The sequence below is a fragment of the Chlamydotis macqueenii genome, chromosome 1, assembly GCF_036417535.1.
Source record: "Chlamydotis macqueenii isolate bChlMac1 chromosome 1, bChlMac1.mat, whole genome shotgun sequence".
In the NCBI taxonomy this organism is placed as follows: domain Eukaryota; kingdom Metazoa; phylum Chordata; class Aves; order Otidiformes; family Otididae; genus Chlamydotis; species Chlamydotis macqueenii.
Window position 1 is genome coordinate 197,626,318 of NC_141556.1, and position 15,849 is coordinate 197,642,166.

The 15,849-nt window shown below is 42.9% G+C and overlaps 1 protein-coding gene across 2 annotated transcripts in view; it reads right to left on the reverse strand.

The window, feature by feature from the left end:
* ZC3H12C (zinc finger CCCH-type containing 12C) overlaps positions 1 to 7,289 on the reverse strand; it is a 42,321-nt gene extending 35,032 nt beyond the window's left edge. Inside the window, exon 1 of one of the 2 annotated variants that reach the window (XM_086739552.1) lies at positions 7,193 to 7,289. The gene's annotated coding sequence lies outside the window, so the exon portion shown is untranslated. Of the gene's footprint in view, positions 1 to 6,581; positions 6,667 to 7,192 lie in introns of those variants that run through there. The other variant, XM_086739551.1, reaches the window with a different exon arrangement.
* Between the last annotated feature and the right edge of the window lie 8,560 nt (positions 7,290 to 15,849).

Sequence of the window (15,849 nt, forward strand, 5' to 3'; positions counted from 1 at the left end):
GCTGCATGCCTCCAAATAGAGTACTTTGTCTTCTCCACACCCTCACATTACGCAGCAGAAGATAGCAATGAGATCCTCCTTAGTCCTCTCTTAGAAGGCTGAATAAATTAATCTCTCCCAGTCTCTCCTTGTGCATGATGTACTTCAGCCCCCTCACCCTGCAGCCGTCCACTGGACTTGCTCCAGTAAGTCAGTGTCTTCTCCTGCCCTTCAGAGACCAAAACTGGACACAGTGCTCTAAATGCAATCTCGTCGGTGCCAAAAAGAGGCAAGCGATCACTCCGCTTCATCTGCTAGCTACACTCTTGCTAATACAGCCTATTTGGCCTCATTACCTATTTCTGCAACATCATCTTGCACTTATCAAGGGATGAGGCTTTACTTTCCACTACAGCATTCCATGTCAGCAGACAAACTAAACTCTATTTACAATGCCCACTGGAGGCATCTGTTTTCAGTCTGTCCGCTACAAATGTTTTCTCTTTAGAGCTCCCACAGGCACACAAACCAATGAGTGTGTCCAAGCTCCAGACGAACAATTCAAACTGTGCACAGAAAGAAAGATCAGCCTTAAGATGGTGATGCTTTTTTTCACCCTAATTAATTTGTTTATCTGAGGTCTCTCTCACAACAGCAGTATACATCAAAAGGTAGCTAATTTGAAAAATACTAACGTCTGAAATTCAGCAAGGTGTCCCCTGTGAACTACAGACTGCTACCACAGCCTCACAAAACTTTGGAGCTGCCAGTTTCATGGAACAAATCAGATGGAAGACCACCAAATACTGAACAAAACCTTATGGAGAGACATAGTGGCAAAGAGTAATTACTGTTGAGTCTTGAAAAATACTGGCTGCATAATTCCACAATGCGAACACATGCTAAATCTCTGTACAGATCTGTACTTTACTTTCTCCTCATTTATCAAGCAAGGGTGGTTTATAAACTTTCACTTATAAGCGATGGGCAATTCAAAGAAGAAGGTAGAGAGCTCACAAGAAAGAAAGTCGAAACTTTGAGTGAGTCTTACCAATAAGGTCAAACTCCAGCCAGTGGGCACCATCTCAACACAGTTATGAGCCATACAGTGTTTCGCTGGAACCAGATGAAAGTCTCATGAATGTATGCATGATACCAGATGTTATTTTCTTCCACACAATGGCTACAATAAAAAGCTACTAACAGACAAGCGAACAAGTGGCTGGCGAAGCAGAAATTGCTGATTTTAACCTTTCAGCCATAAGCATGGGCTGTAGCTCAACAACAACTTCAAGAAACGCAGACTGTAATCCCAACAGTGACAGTTCCAGAAACACTAATGAGTTCAACTCACAGCTCAGCAAGAGCGGCAAAAGCCCAGTTGGCAACCCAGCAAGAATGGCAGCAGCAATCCCAGAAGCAGCTGCTACAGAGACTCGTGAACCCAGGTGCACAGCCCTGGGCTCTTGTACATCATAGCCCTTCCCTAGCCAGAACAAACCATTTCCAGAGGTGTATCTGGCATTACAAACAGTATGTATTGGAATTATTGCTGAGGGAGAAATCATCTGAGGTTTTCAAATCAGTTGAATGTTTTAAGGTAGAAAGGCCTCCGGGCACGTTGCTGCAAACTATGAGGCTCTCAGACCCTTCACTTACATAAAGTGGAGATCTCCATGAAAGCGTGGATGGTAATCTTTGCAAGAGAAACGTCTCTCATCAAGGATAAGGCCATGCATTGATTAGAAAGATTAGATAACTCTGTGATTCAAACACCAGCTTTACAGATGACGAAGAACTGAAGAGACCTGTCGAGAGTCAGGGCACCAACTATAATTGTGACTAGGAAAGCACAGAGATGAGGATTTATAAATACCAGCAGCTACTTACGTAAACAATTTGCAGAACAAAAGGAGACTAAGAAAGTAGCTTCTGCTAAAGGAAATCTGTTCCTTTTCCAGCCAATCTCTGCCAAACCACCAAATTTAATTAGCCCTACGATAAAAGGTTTAAGTCACAGCACAGCAGAAATTTTCTGATCATCGCAAAACTTCAAAGTTTGATGGGACTGATTCATTGATTTCACAACTTAACACACTAATTTTTACAGCTCATAAGGGAGGATGGCTCACACAAATGGTCATTTAGCAATTATGATGACAGTTTTTGTCAATTAGTAAAGGACTCAAGGATTTAAGGCTCTTCCTAGCCTCTGAGCTTTACCTACACATAGCAAGCAGACCACTTTTCAGGTATTTGCCATAACCTGTGTCACAGTTACTGCTGAACACCTCCAGCTTCACTGACTTCCCCAATCTCTGGCACTCCTCTGCAACTCTCAATCACCTCCCAAGACATTCCTTTCATACCAAAAGAAATTACTGTATTCCTTCCATTGGGAGGATTATTAACATCCATTAAACTCTCCTGCACTCCCAACCACTGAATGTCTTGCTTTGTCTCTCCCTCTTCTCTCCCTACTCTTTTCTCAAAATATCAACTTCCTATTAAGTAAAATCCCTCCTCCTGACCATAGCTTTAGTTTCCTCACTATCCGCCCTCAAGAGAACTATAACTTTGACACAGAATACCTTTTAAATTCTTTGCATAATCTTGCAGAAGTTTTACATAAATCATATATTTATCCTGGAAGAACACAGAACCAAATCACTTTGGTCTAAAACAGAGGTACTGGGAGCTGTATTTGTGAGCACACAGGAGCTTTCTACACTTAAAGAATGGCAGACCCTAGGATGGTCTAGCGTTTTATTCTGTATATATACATGTACACATATATGTATATATAAACAAACATCTCCCCTCCCAGGGAGGAAGATGACGTACGTCAAATTTTGAAGTGTTACACTGGTATCATAAATCAAGCAAATACAACCTTAAAATGCCGAGGCAGTTAGGAGAAGTAGTCTGCCGTCTGCTGTAAGGTGAGCCTGCAGGAATGACGAATCTCGCAGTTGCAGAGGGTGAGCTTCGTTACTCCCCAGGGCAAACTTTGAAAAGGTCCTGTCTGGACCTTTCCAGTCGGGACAGCAGAAGTACAAGTCTGAAAATTAAAGTACTCTTTCAAAACAATCTCATTCTGTAGCTATGATTCAAGAATGAATGGAGCTTGAGTTTGTCGAAAAGCTAAAATAATTCCTTAACTGGGCAATACAATATCCTTGCAGAATGGGAAAGTCAGTGGCAAGTATCAAGCCCAGCACTTCATACTAAGCAAAATACAATTTGAATTTTTGGTAGTGCAAGCTCAGCCTTTTAAAAAAGAAATGTGATCTGCCCTGACGTAATAAATCCTGATACATAAAAGAGAAATGCCTAGTTCACCTGAGCAGAAAGCCCAAAGGTTACGAAAATCTTCCTCAATTTCTGCTCATCAGTAAATAACACAGTAAGGAACATACTTTTTGACAGAGCCTCCAGCTGTTACACAAAAACATTTAAAGAAGCACAGATTTACAGTGAAGAACATCTGTACAGTATTTTTCTCCTCAAACTCTGGAGAGCTGCTTATTCCATAAGATATGAAGACAAAAAAAAATATGGAGAGAGAAAAAAAAACAGTATTTTTCTTGGGAAAAAAAAAAATAAAGAAAGATTAAAAAAAAAAAAGATTGGGGGAAAGAAATGCCTCATAACTCTACCAGGAAGGCAATTATGAGCAGATTACAATTGATTTTCTATCTATGTGCTAACTGGAAATGACTACAGTTTGAGATCAGGAGGTACAAAAAATGACTCTGCTTCTTGTTACGCTACCTCACCTCTGCCTCTGTTATATTCTACCCTTTACATACAATTTAGTTACTAAAATAAAGTACGTGTCAACTCTTTCAAGCGTAAAAATACAGGCTTGCTCAATTAATGGGTTTCTTGCTTCAAACATATGGTAGAAGTAGTACATTTATTGTAAATATTTAGCAAGCTTGAAGACAGGAGGCATTTTAAACATAACTATACATAATAAGAGATAGAAAGCATCACTGTATAATAATTTCAGTCCGAGGACAGAAACATTTCAGTCTCTTCACAAAGACAACTCACCACAGTCTTCGTACAACATCTGTTTCTTACAGTACCTCAGACAGAGTTTCCAGTACCACAAGACACAAAACCAAAGTGTAACCACCTTAATCACTAATAAGGCCACTGGCTAGCTGCCATGGCAACAAACACGACGGAAATGAGTGAGCGATGAAATCTGTCTTGAATAACTTAAAAAAATCCTATCCGCCACTTCCTAGCTAAACGTGGGACAGTGCTTCACCACACAGCAAAATCAGCAGAATAATACTTACAGAACAGGAAAAAGAGGAGTTTCAAGCCATAACCTTACACATCACACGTTTTTTAACCTTCTTCTTAGTTACTATAACTCCCTCCCCCCAATCTTACTACTGTCACTCTCTTTCAAGCACTTCAGTTTTTAAGAATTATTTAAAATACAGACTATGAAGAGATCCATGACTGGAAGCTGAGGCTAGCAAGTTCAGATTAGGCTCTGTTTTAATTAAAAAAATAAAGAGCAACCAGCAAAAAAACTACACAGACTTTAAGTGTTCAAGGGCAGATCTCCTCTTTTTTTTTTTTTCCTAAAGTACTGGTTCAAGCCAGAAGGTATGGATCTGATGCAGAAAATACCAACCAAGATTTTATGACTTCTGTAATGAAAGAAGTCAAATTAAATCACACATCTCCTTTCTACCAAACACGGAGTTGCTCAGACATAGCCATTTCCGAGTACAACAAAAACTGACCCGAGCCAAGCAAGTTCCTCATTTCACTTCAAGCTGACTTTGAATTGCCTTTTTCCAGCTCATTTAAAGAGTATTTTCAACTGCATAAGATGCATAAGATCTCACAGAAGAAAATCTCATAAGGTTTTTGATTTACCTATATAAAATTGAACAGTAAGCAGTTTCATCAAATATTGAACTGAATCTCCAATGTTTTTGAGTCTCATCAACTGCAAGTCTAGTTTTCTTCAAAAAAAAAAAAAAAAACAGCTCTGGAACACCAATAATTTTTTGAAAGGCTGGCACAACCCAGAGAAGCAGGCAGTGAAATCACTCCAGCAGACTATTGCTCAGCTCAGCAGTCGGCCTGAAATGCACAATCTACACAGATGAGTCAAGTCTGGATAATCCCTTCATGCTCTGTCAGGTTGAGTGTATAGGGTTTGTTTTTAAATTGCATACCTTCAATAAACTCCACTTCTCTTTGCATTTACATTGTAAGACAACATGTTTTAAAGCGTGTTTTGATCTGCAGATGACTAAAAATATTGTTAGTGGAGCTCTATCTAACAGGATCTCATACAAAATAACTGTCTTCTGAAAGGATCACAAATGGTAATGGCAATTATAAGAGCACTGAATGACTGCTGCCCTATGGAAGTCTAGTGTAGTAATAAAGGTGTAATAACTGTGTTGGACTAAAACCATAAATACTGCAAGGTTTGTGGAGAGATTAAATACCTGGAATTGGTTCAACTCCATTAGGAAAAAGAAAAAAAAATCCAAAGTTTTTGAATTCTCAGGACTAATTGGTCTAGTTAACAAAAAAGAAGGGAGGAGGGAGAGAAAACACAAAAACCTTTCCTAATTTCCCTAAAACAGTTTCAAATGTGTTTTATACTAACATAACAAATTCTTTTTAAAATGACAACATGCTTGAATTTTGATCCATTCTCTACAGTACACTCTGCTGAAGCGTAATCTCACCCTGGAGCATCACCAGAAGAAAATTTAGTTGGTTAAGATTTATCTAACACAGTACTAGAAGCAGCATTATAATGAACTCACTGGGTTCTATATGGGTACATGCTAAGCAGTAAGGAGGCAGTGGAAGAGGAAGTACTCTGCCACTTCAAAAACTCAGACACATTTGAATGGTTTATTTTCTTTCCAGATCAAAAGACTATGCTACTGCTCTCTTAAGTATGTTGCTAATTGCATAACCCTAAAAGCCGCAATTATGAATTATGTCTCTGCTTTGCGAACGCAGACCAAGAGGACAAGACACAGTAAACAAGACAGTTCAATACATCTGCTGTTAAAAAAGCGTGGCCGTCCGTTCAGGGGGATGGGTTTACTTAATCCAACTTTCAGCAACACCATCGCATAAGGGCTATCCGGCCCTGTCAAAGGCACCAAAGCAGAGCCAGGCACAGGCGTGCCAGGCAGGACCAGGACCGGCTGCAGAAGGTGCTGTACAAACACAGCACAGCAGAGCTTCCTCCCCCGGGGACATTTGTAAAATAACGTCACCGCTCCACAAATACAACCGTACATGCCCGGCGTTACTCAGACATGCCTGCGGAATTAGGTCCAAAACACACAGGTGAATGAAAATTAATTTTCAAGAGCACTTGCAACTTAAACAGCTGAAACTGAGAACGGTGCAGCCAATGCTTTTAGAGGTTTCTACCTATTACGGTTTGGTGAAACAGAACAAGCCAACTTATGCAGTTGGTTCTCTCACCCGAAGTGCAGAGAATAAATCTCCACTGTTTGCACAGAATTATTAAGAAAACTCCAAAACCCCCAAAAGTCTGAAGCAGGGGAACGGCGGGGTAGGTAGAGTACCTGAAACAACTTTTAAATTCCTTCTCAGACTCCCGGGTTCTCGTCCCCCGGGAGGGCTGCTGCTCCGGGACAGCCGCGGGACCGGGACAGCCGCGGGACCGGCCCCCGGGACCCAGCCGGCGCCGCGGGGGGGCACGGCCGCTCTCGCTGCCTTGGGCCCGCGGCTCCCGCCGGGGTCGGCGGCGGCGAGGTCGAGGAAAACTTTCCGCAGGGAACGGGGCCCGCCGAGGGGCCGGCCGCGGGGCCTGCCGAGGCGCGGGGCGGCCGGCGCCGGCCCCCCGGGGCGGCGCGTCGGGGTCTGTCTCCTACCTCCCGGGGAAGCACCGAGCGGCGGCGGCTCCTCCTGCTCCCCCGCCGCGCCGCGGCCTCCGCCGCCCGGGCGATCTCCGCCGGGCGACCTCGGGGAGGCGCCGGGGGCAGGGCCGGCGCGGCGGCCCCGTGTTGACACACGCGCCGGCTCGGCCCCGGCAATGGGCGGCGCCGGGGCGGGAACGTGGAGCGGGGAAATCGCCGCCGCCACCGCCGCCGGCCACGGCACGGCACGGTATGGCACTGCCCTGGCCGCCGTGCACCCCACCCCGCCCGGGGCCGGGCCCCTCGCAGCCACCCACCTGCAACCTGCCGGCAGCCGCACGCCGTGGGGAGGGCGGTTCGCCCCGCCGCCGCGGGCGGGAGGAGCGGCGGCAAGGTCGCCTTCACCTCGCCCACCGCCTCCCGCTGCTTGCCCTTCATTCCCGCGGCGCTGCGAGAGGCGCTCCGCAGGGCCGTGCCCCCGGCCAGCCAGGCCCGCCGGGCCGCCGCCCCGTCCCCGCCTCCCGCCGCGCCGCTGGGAGGCCGGGCCGGGCCGGGCCGGGCCGAGCGGGCGGGCGGCAGCTGAGAGGGGACTCGCCCGCCCCAGCCTTCGCCGCCGCCTGGTCAGGACCCGAGCCGACCTTGGCAGCGGCCTTGGGTGATGGGCGGCCGAAGGCCACGGGTCACCCGCCGCGCCGTGGTCTCCCGTCCGCCAAGGGAGGCCAAGACCGCCGTAGTCACAGACCCTCGCGAAAGACCAAGACGTTACCGGCTGGGGCTAGAGGGGAGGCACCGCGTTGAGGCGGTCCGGGCGGCGGTGGCGGCGGGTCCTCCCGGCCCAGCAAAGGTCCCGCTGCCCTCCGAGATCCCCGGGTGCTCATGGAGGTTTTACTGTTGGAGTCTCCCCATACCTCCCTGTCCCTGTCTTTGCAGGTGGAGAAAGGGAGGTCGGAGAGCACAAACTCTGGCTGCGGCGGAGTTGGTAGATTGATTTCCGTCCCATGTTCTAATTATGACATGTTTCCTCCCACCCCACAGTTACTTTTATGCAGATGAAGTAATCTACCTCTCGCCATCCCACCCTGCCTTCTGTGCTCCTGCGAAGCGGCTGAGTGCCAGGAGGCCGCCTAGAAGAGATGAATGAAACTCGGGTGGTGTGATTACGGCCTGCGAGCTGACTGAGCGTATCGTACACAAGATGCCACATACAGCTATTCCTACCCACAGACTGGAAGTGTTTGTGTATAATAATTACTCACTCCTAGTTTACTATTGAAGTTTATGAAGAACTCTTCCGGTACACAGCAGAAAATGGGCTGAATTTTTTAAATTTTGCATCTAATCTACACAAATCCTACACATAAATATGAGTCTGAAAGGGCGCTCTGCAGGTTTTGTTTTTCCAATAAAATGTTCTAGATTTTTCTGGACAAAAGATTGTTGAGGAACAGACCTACCTTGCTTTCCTATGTATATTTCAATAAACCCTCCTGCTTAGAGCTGACTTAGCTTGTAAGAGCAATGGCATGATTTTGTCTATTCAGTACTAGGTCTGTTGAATTTCTTAGTGTATCTCACTTAAGCATGAGTTTGGAGGGCTCAGCTCATGGTGCAAGAGGCTGGCTCTCTCCTCTGTTTACTTATTTATCTATGCAGAAGGACTTTGAGACTTCTACTAAAAAAAATAAAATTATTGTTCCCTCAGTCGCAGACATGCTGATGCTGTTTCAGAGTCAAAGTGGTGTCCAAATGCACCTATGACTATTAATTTAATGGAGGAACTTGGTGAAAGCAAGCCTAAAGAATTAGACACTTGCAGTGCTACTTTGCTTTGCTGCTTATTATGGAAGCCTCTCCCAGTGATTGAGGAGCTTATGAGTCAGTTGAAAGCATTGCAGTGCTGGAGAAAATGATTCTCAATTATCAGAATAAGAGAGAACAGAATAATATGGAGTGGAATTGATTTCGAAACTACTTAAAGTCACAAGAGAGTTACGCATTAACTTTTTTTTTCCCCTTGGTATGGTGTAGTTCCTGGTGAGTTTGTCTAAAGGATCTTTTTGACATCATCTCCTGTTTAGAAGAGATTGCAATTCTGTAAACATTTGTCATTGATTAGAATGTACTCGTTATAAGCACGAGTTAAGTCTGCCCAAATGTGAGGTTTACTCAAAATGAAGTGAGCTGCTTGATGTCACTGCGTTGCTCATTGGCAAAACCTCATTTCTTCCCTATTGCCTTAGGAAGTAAGTTACTTCCCAGTTAAAACAGATGTGTGGGAGTCAGAATCCAGGATTTTTCTGTCCCGTGACCACAAACCCCAGTACAGCAGCAGTACCTTGGAAGTGGGAGTTGTAAGTGTTAAAAGATTTTCTCTGGGTAGGACGGTCAGGGGCTGGGAATTCATACGCCTCCAGAATTTCCTACATCACTCTCTTCCTCTGAGTTTAGTTCCCCATTGTATGTCCAGTGTCTTTCCCACATAACTGTTCTTCAGATTTTGCTGAAATGCAGGATTTCCGTGGCTTCTCTGGGACTTTCACACATTGCACAACACTTTCCTGGTCAGCAAATGGAGGAAAAAGTTGTTAATAAATGAGAACACACTTGTGGGATTAATCAGTACTTAAAAGCAAGAAGAGGGAAAACAGGACCGGTGCCTCATTCGAAAACCAGAAACTCCTTCATTTCCAGAATCTGTATTTGCGTAACTACAACGTAACGATACAGAATAGCAGAAGTTTATTAAAAAATACTTTTTCTATGGAACTGGTCTCCTATACATGTGAACTCCGATTTCTCTTCTGTCATCTTTATGAATCTCTGTCAAGTTAGACTTGCTTTAGCAGCTTTGCATCACAGTTACCTCTATTTTTTTTTATTAAAAACCCTCACATTCATATTTTCAGAATTTATTTACCTTTTCTATTATGATCTGCATTTAATCTGCCATTTCTGCTGTCCCCTTACAAGCTCCAGCTGTTTTCCATGACTTGAATATTTTCTGCCTGTGACACAGAGAATGCCTCTTCTATTCCTGCAGTTGTCCAACGAGCTGGCCAGCCTGTGTAATTGAACCTACTCCTCACCCTCTCGGCCTGGGAAACCTGTGTTTCGTTCCTCCATTCCCAACAGCCCTCTTCTCAGGTAACCTGTGCCCAAAACTCTCTTGATCCAGCTTGTTCTTGACGTTATCAGATGTGCCAGAGCAGATAACTGATTTCAGCAGAATGTCACCACTGTTAGCATCTGTTGGTTTTGTCTTCTTAAGTAACTGCTGCTTGACTTGAAGATCCCAAACATCACGTTTACTTCTTGCTGGCTTTCTGCTTCAGTCTTTTGAGTACCTTTTGCTGGTAGACCCTCATCCTTTTCTTTCTTCAATTAACCACAGTTATGATCCCTGATTCCAAACTGGCATCCTTGAAATGTCTAGATGATTTGTCAGCTCATTCCTTAGCCTTCTCTTGGCATTATTTTCCCTTTTCAGCCACCACATTTTGTCCAGTAACTTTTTCATTTCAGAATCTTGTGCTGCTTCTGCCATTACTTGCATAGAAAAGCCTACATACTTTATATGAAAAAGCTACTGTGACAATGTACATTTGGTTAATTTATGTTACCACAGCAACTGAGTCATGCAAAAATGTAATGTTACGTTGTTTGGTACTGTACCTTGGTATTCTGATAAAAAGCTGAGGAAACATCATCTGTGTAGAGGTACTATGGAGCTGGGGCCTCACTAGGTAGATACCCATCCCTACAGAGTAGGTATCAACAGCTGGTGTCAAAATGGGTCTACCAAGTAGGATCCTCTAGAATCTAAATCCAGTTCTATTCAGTTCTGGGAGGAATTGCAGGCGTTTTGGAGGAGGGGATTAGGATGCTTACAAATACAAAACTGATCTGGAAAACATAAGACGCAGCTTGGTGGGGACAAAAGCAAGCTGCTAAACCTAGGCAGGTATAAAAAATTGCACAAATTCAGGAAAAAGAACAACTGATGAAAAAGTGATCTTCTAGAAATGAATCTGGAGTCTGCTGTAAGTCACAAGCTGAGTATGAGTCAGCAATGTGTTTTCATGGCAAAACCAGTAAACATCCCAGGAAGATGTAGGCGTGGGAAGCAGTCGGTGGGCTCTGTGCAGTGTTGGCGGGACACCAGTGGAAGGGCTAGTTTTGTGCGCTGTAGCTCAAGAAGTATGTGAATCAACAGCAGACAGGGGAAGTGGCAACAGGAATGAGCAGAAGATGGGAAGACTAAAGGAGCTGGAGTTGTTCAGGCTAAAGAAAAGAAGGCGGAAGAAAGACATGCTAACAGTCTTCATATACTTAAAAGGCCATTGCAAAGAGAAAGGGAGTATGTTCTTGGTAGGTAGGGTAAGATGTAATGGTCTTAAATTGCATCAAGGAGGAAAAGCTTTTTTAGTGGTAACATTAGTGAGGCAGCTTTATATTACAGAGGGTGTAATGGTGTCTCCATTACTGGATGTCTTTAAGTACGTACTGGACAAATAGTAAGTACTCTTGATCTGGCATTGGAATTGGAGGATGGACTAGGTGACTAATCAAGGTCCATTCCAGACCAATTTTTCTGTGATTACATATAATCTGAGGCTTCTCATTAATCATCATTCCTTTTTCCAGTCCCATTGTACATTGTGTTTTCTTTTGAAGTAGAATCCCCTATCATTCTTGTGTTCTTTGGAGGAGAAAAAATGTTTTCTCCCATTTTTCTCTGACTGTAGTAGAAGACCAAAGCCTTTCTCATTTTCCTGGCAGCCCACAAACTGATGAGTTATACTACAGTGAGCTGCTGAGTTAACGATGATAATTTCATGTGAGTCAAACATGCAATAAAAATTATTTAGATGACTGTTGTCAGTCTATTCAAACATGTTCCACATAAACCTTACATGATGTTAATATAAATCTGAGAGTCTTTAGACATATGCTAGATAAAATTAGTTCATTAAATGTTATTGTATCCCAGATTACCTCATACACACAATCCTATATTCTCCAATCTTCACTGCTAGGACCCCATAGAAGTTTTTAATGTGAAGTGTACTATGTTACTTATTTTCTAGGCATGATTTGTTTTTGCAAAGTCTTGCATATTTAAAAAAAAATGTAGTTTAACATTCACTTATACATAAATAGCCTCTACCAAGAACAACTGTCATTTGTTTACTTGGCAGATCTAATCAACAGACAGCATGCCTGATAAGTTTCCCATTTTCCTGACAATGTTATGTAGTTTAATTAGATATTAGTTCTTTCTACAAACTTTTGCTGTTACAGCCTTAAATCAGCATATCTGTGAGAATAAAGAAATAGAACAAAAATAACTTCATAGAATTATAAAAGCTATTGCAGTAATTACTAATGCTGAATATATTACTCACAGAGCTTTTACAGGCAATGTCCATCAGGAGTTTAAACCTACCTTTTTTCCCTTTAAGGACAACTTTGGCAAATTGTTTAGTCATCCTTCCAGAGAATGAGGATTTTCCTCCTGTACTGATTTCTTGTTAAAGATTAATAGTGTGCTTTTCTACACAAAACATGTATTGCCCATGCACCTGTGCTGATCAACATAGTCATAGGTGATGTGTAAGAAGAGACAGGGAATAAAGTAGCAAATTTTTTTTTTGTAATATTTGGTTTCTCAGGGTCATAAAAATTAAAATCCAGCAATGAAGAACCGTTGACCTCATGTGAGGCAAAGGACATTTGAGTTATAATGAAAGTGTCAGTGTCCAGCCATGGCTGAAAGAAATAGGTATTAAGGAAAGAATAGAAAACAGAAAGCATCATTATGCCACTGTACAAGTTTATGGTGCTCCAGTTTTTGAATGCTGCAAGCAGCTCTTGCCTTCATGTCTCAGAAGAGATGCAGTAGAACTAGAAAAGAGTGATAGGGATGACCAGGGATGTGGGACAGCCTCTCCGTGTGTGCCTGCATAGATACTCTTTAGCCTGAAAAGGACACAGCCAAGAGAGAGTACGAGAGGGACCGGTAAACCATGGATGGCACAAGCCCCATGGATAGACTAACTGTCTCTCTTAATAGAAGAGTTAGGGAGCACCAGGTAAAATTGCTAGATGTCAGGTTTCAGAGAGAGATAAAATGAGAAATCCCCTGAAACTACCAGTGTTTTCAGAAAGCAAGCGGATATGTTCATTGAATAAAAATCCATCCAGAGCCATTAAAAACTAAGATGAAGAGATCTCATTTTCAACAAGTCCCTAAGACAGCCCCAAGCCTCAAGTTCCAGCCCCACCGGAGCCTTTATACATTTCTTTAGTTCTTGTATTTGGCAGAGGACGTCTTCAGCTGGCCGCTGTCAGAGAGATATCCTGGGCTGGACCGAGATGTGTTTCCCGGTGTGAGCATTTTACTTTGTTGTTTATTAGCCTGCTCACTGAGAAAGCTCCGAAACCCTTTGGCTTGTCTGGGACTGTGCTTCTGCAACCTTGCAGCACTGCGGGAGACATTTAGCCTGGGAAGTGATCAAAAGAATAAGCAGGAGGCAGAAATCCGCCTTTGATAAGTCAGAGCTATTTTTTTAAGTAAAAAAAAAAATTGCCTCCTACATCCGTGGACACAGACAAACGTGGACAGATGCCTGACTCCGTTATCACCTCCTCCTTCATTATGAAAAAGCCAAGCAAAATCCTAAGGCACTCTGAGGCCACAAAATGGGTCAGTAATGCTGGGGGTGGGGGAAGCAGTGAAGAAATGCCCTTGTTGTGCTTGCCGGAGAGTGAATCAAGCAGATGCAAACCTACTTTCTGCAGCTGGGAGACATCACTTGGGGGATCCCTGAAGTGGGTCAGGGCGGGGGTCACGCTTGCTGTTCTCAAAATTTCCAGGGCCTCAGCAAGAAGGAGAATGTCAACACATCCAGAGGTATGATTGAAAACTGGCATGGGAATCTTCTTCCCAGCAGGAAAGCAGGAGTTTGATGTTTGAAAAAGTCCGAGTGACAGGAATATTAAACAGGCTTTCACTTAGCAGGATGTGTACACGTTGGCTTCTGGAGACCGGGAAGGACAGGAGTCACCTTGAGCAGCAGCTTATTGGAGAACTGTGAGACACTGTATAGCCAGAGGAAGAAGATTAGTGCTGAAGGATCCTTCATACCTACGATCCCCCTTAGGCTGGGGAGAGCGCTGGGAGAAGATGGTGGAGAAACCTAATGTTAGCATAAGAAAAAGAATTTTTGGGAAGGCCTTTATTACCCCATATATTCATCTATTGCTACAGTCATGCTGCTGTTTAATGAATAAGGGAGAGAAGGATATGGGAGTGTAAAATGGCTTCATCTCATTTATTTACTATTGAGTGTTTGCATTTTGAAACAACGAAAATTCAAACAAAAGTAGTTGCCACTGCATTTCAGATTTTGAGTCAAAACCTTAAAACATTGAGCAATTTTGGATGCATATATTTTACAGAATTCTCACTAAGTAAAATAATTTGTGTTTCTATCCTTAGTTGAGTTTTTTGATTCCTTGATTAGGAAGGAATTTTCACTCTGAAATTGCCTTTGGTTTAAAGTATTTTAAATGCTAAAAATTAAAATGAAAGAGCACTTGGATGATAATTTTCACATAATCAAATGTTGACCTTAGATCTTTGATTTTCTTCACAGCTGGCAAAAATTGGCAGAGCACTACAAAGGAACAAGATCTTTTCTCTCCTTCTGCAGTCAATACAGCTCGTAGTCATATTCTGCTGTTTCACCTGACAGTATTTTTTATTATAAGTTTTATATCTCAGTGCTGTGGGTAGTTGGTGCTTTTGTAAGGTGAAGTGATACCATTTTGTTTCCTTCATTTTGATAAAGTCTGACCTTACTGACGCAAAAAAAAAAAAAAGAATCTATGCTTGTGCTTTCTTTTCTGGGGTAGGGGCGGTGTGTGTTGTATTTCATATATAGTTCTGCTTCATAATGGCTCTGAAGTCAACACAACAGTTACCACAAAAGAACAAAATGACTTTTGGTTGCAGTGAGAATTCTTTTTTTTTCAGGAACTGTGTAATTTGGCCAAAAGCTGCTAGCTACACGCTACCATTTTCTTTGTGGTTTTGCATGTCATTAAAGAGATAGCAGTAATATCTTCTCTCCTAATGGTTGCTGTTCTTTATACCTCCTCTCCTGGGAGATGAAAATCTCTACTTTCTTTATTTTTTGCATGTATGTATTTTTTTTCTGCCCTCTTTTTCTGAACAAAGCCCTGAAAACAAACAACCATTAAATTGTCTCAGTATTTATTTATTCATTGTATTTGAGATAGGATTACTATGATAGTTGGAACTGAGCATCCATGTTCTCAGATTTTGTCTCACTTTGAGTTCTTTTCCAATTTTTGAATCAACAGAACAGTTTCCAGTGTCTATATTTTAGTCAGGAGGCAATAATGACTTTATACAATAACTTTTTTATCTGCTCCAGTCTTTGATCCTCTTGAGGACTATTTCCCCTATTCCTGGCCACCCTTAAACGCCCTTATAAGCAGAATAATAGAATTCACAGAAAGTAGTTTGAGAAGAGACATCATTTGGCCCATCTTTATACTCCACAGCAGGGTCATCTTCACTGAAATTAGTCCTGAAGGTGTTTCTCCTACTTCTTCTTGAGAATGGAGACACCGTATACTCTGTAGGCAAAATGCTCCAGCACTGGCTGGTCTGTACTGTTGGAGTAATTTCCCTGGGAAATATCTTCCAAGTAGTCGTCATAGGATTAATTCTTGAAGTGTACATGTCTGCAGGTATGTATCTACAAATACTGTGGTTTCTAAGTTTCTGCTAGAAGAAACGAAAATCCAGATCTTGATTCAGTCGTCATAGATGATGAAATGATGAGATCATAGATGATGAGAGTCATCTGAAATGGAAAGAGCACCCCTAATGTCTGACCTATATCAAAAGCCATTTCACTCTGTCTCATCCATAGGACGGGTA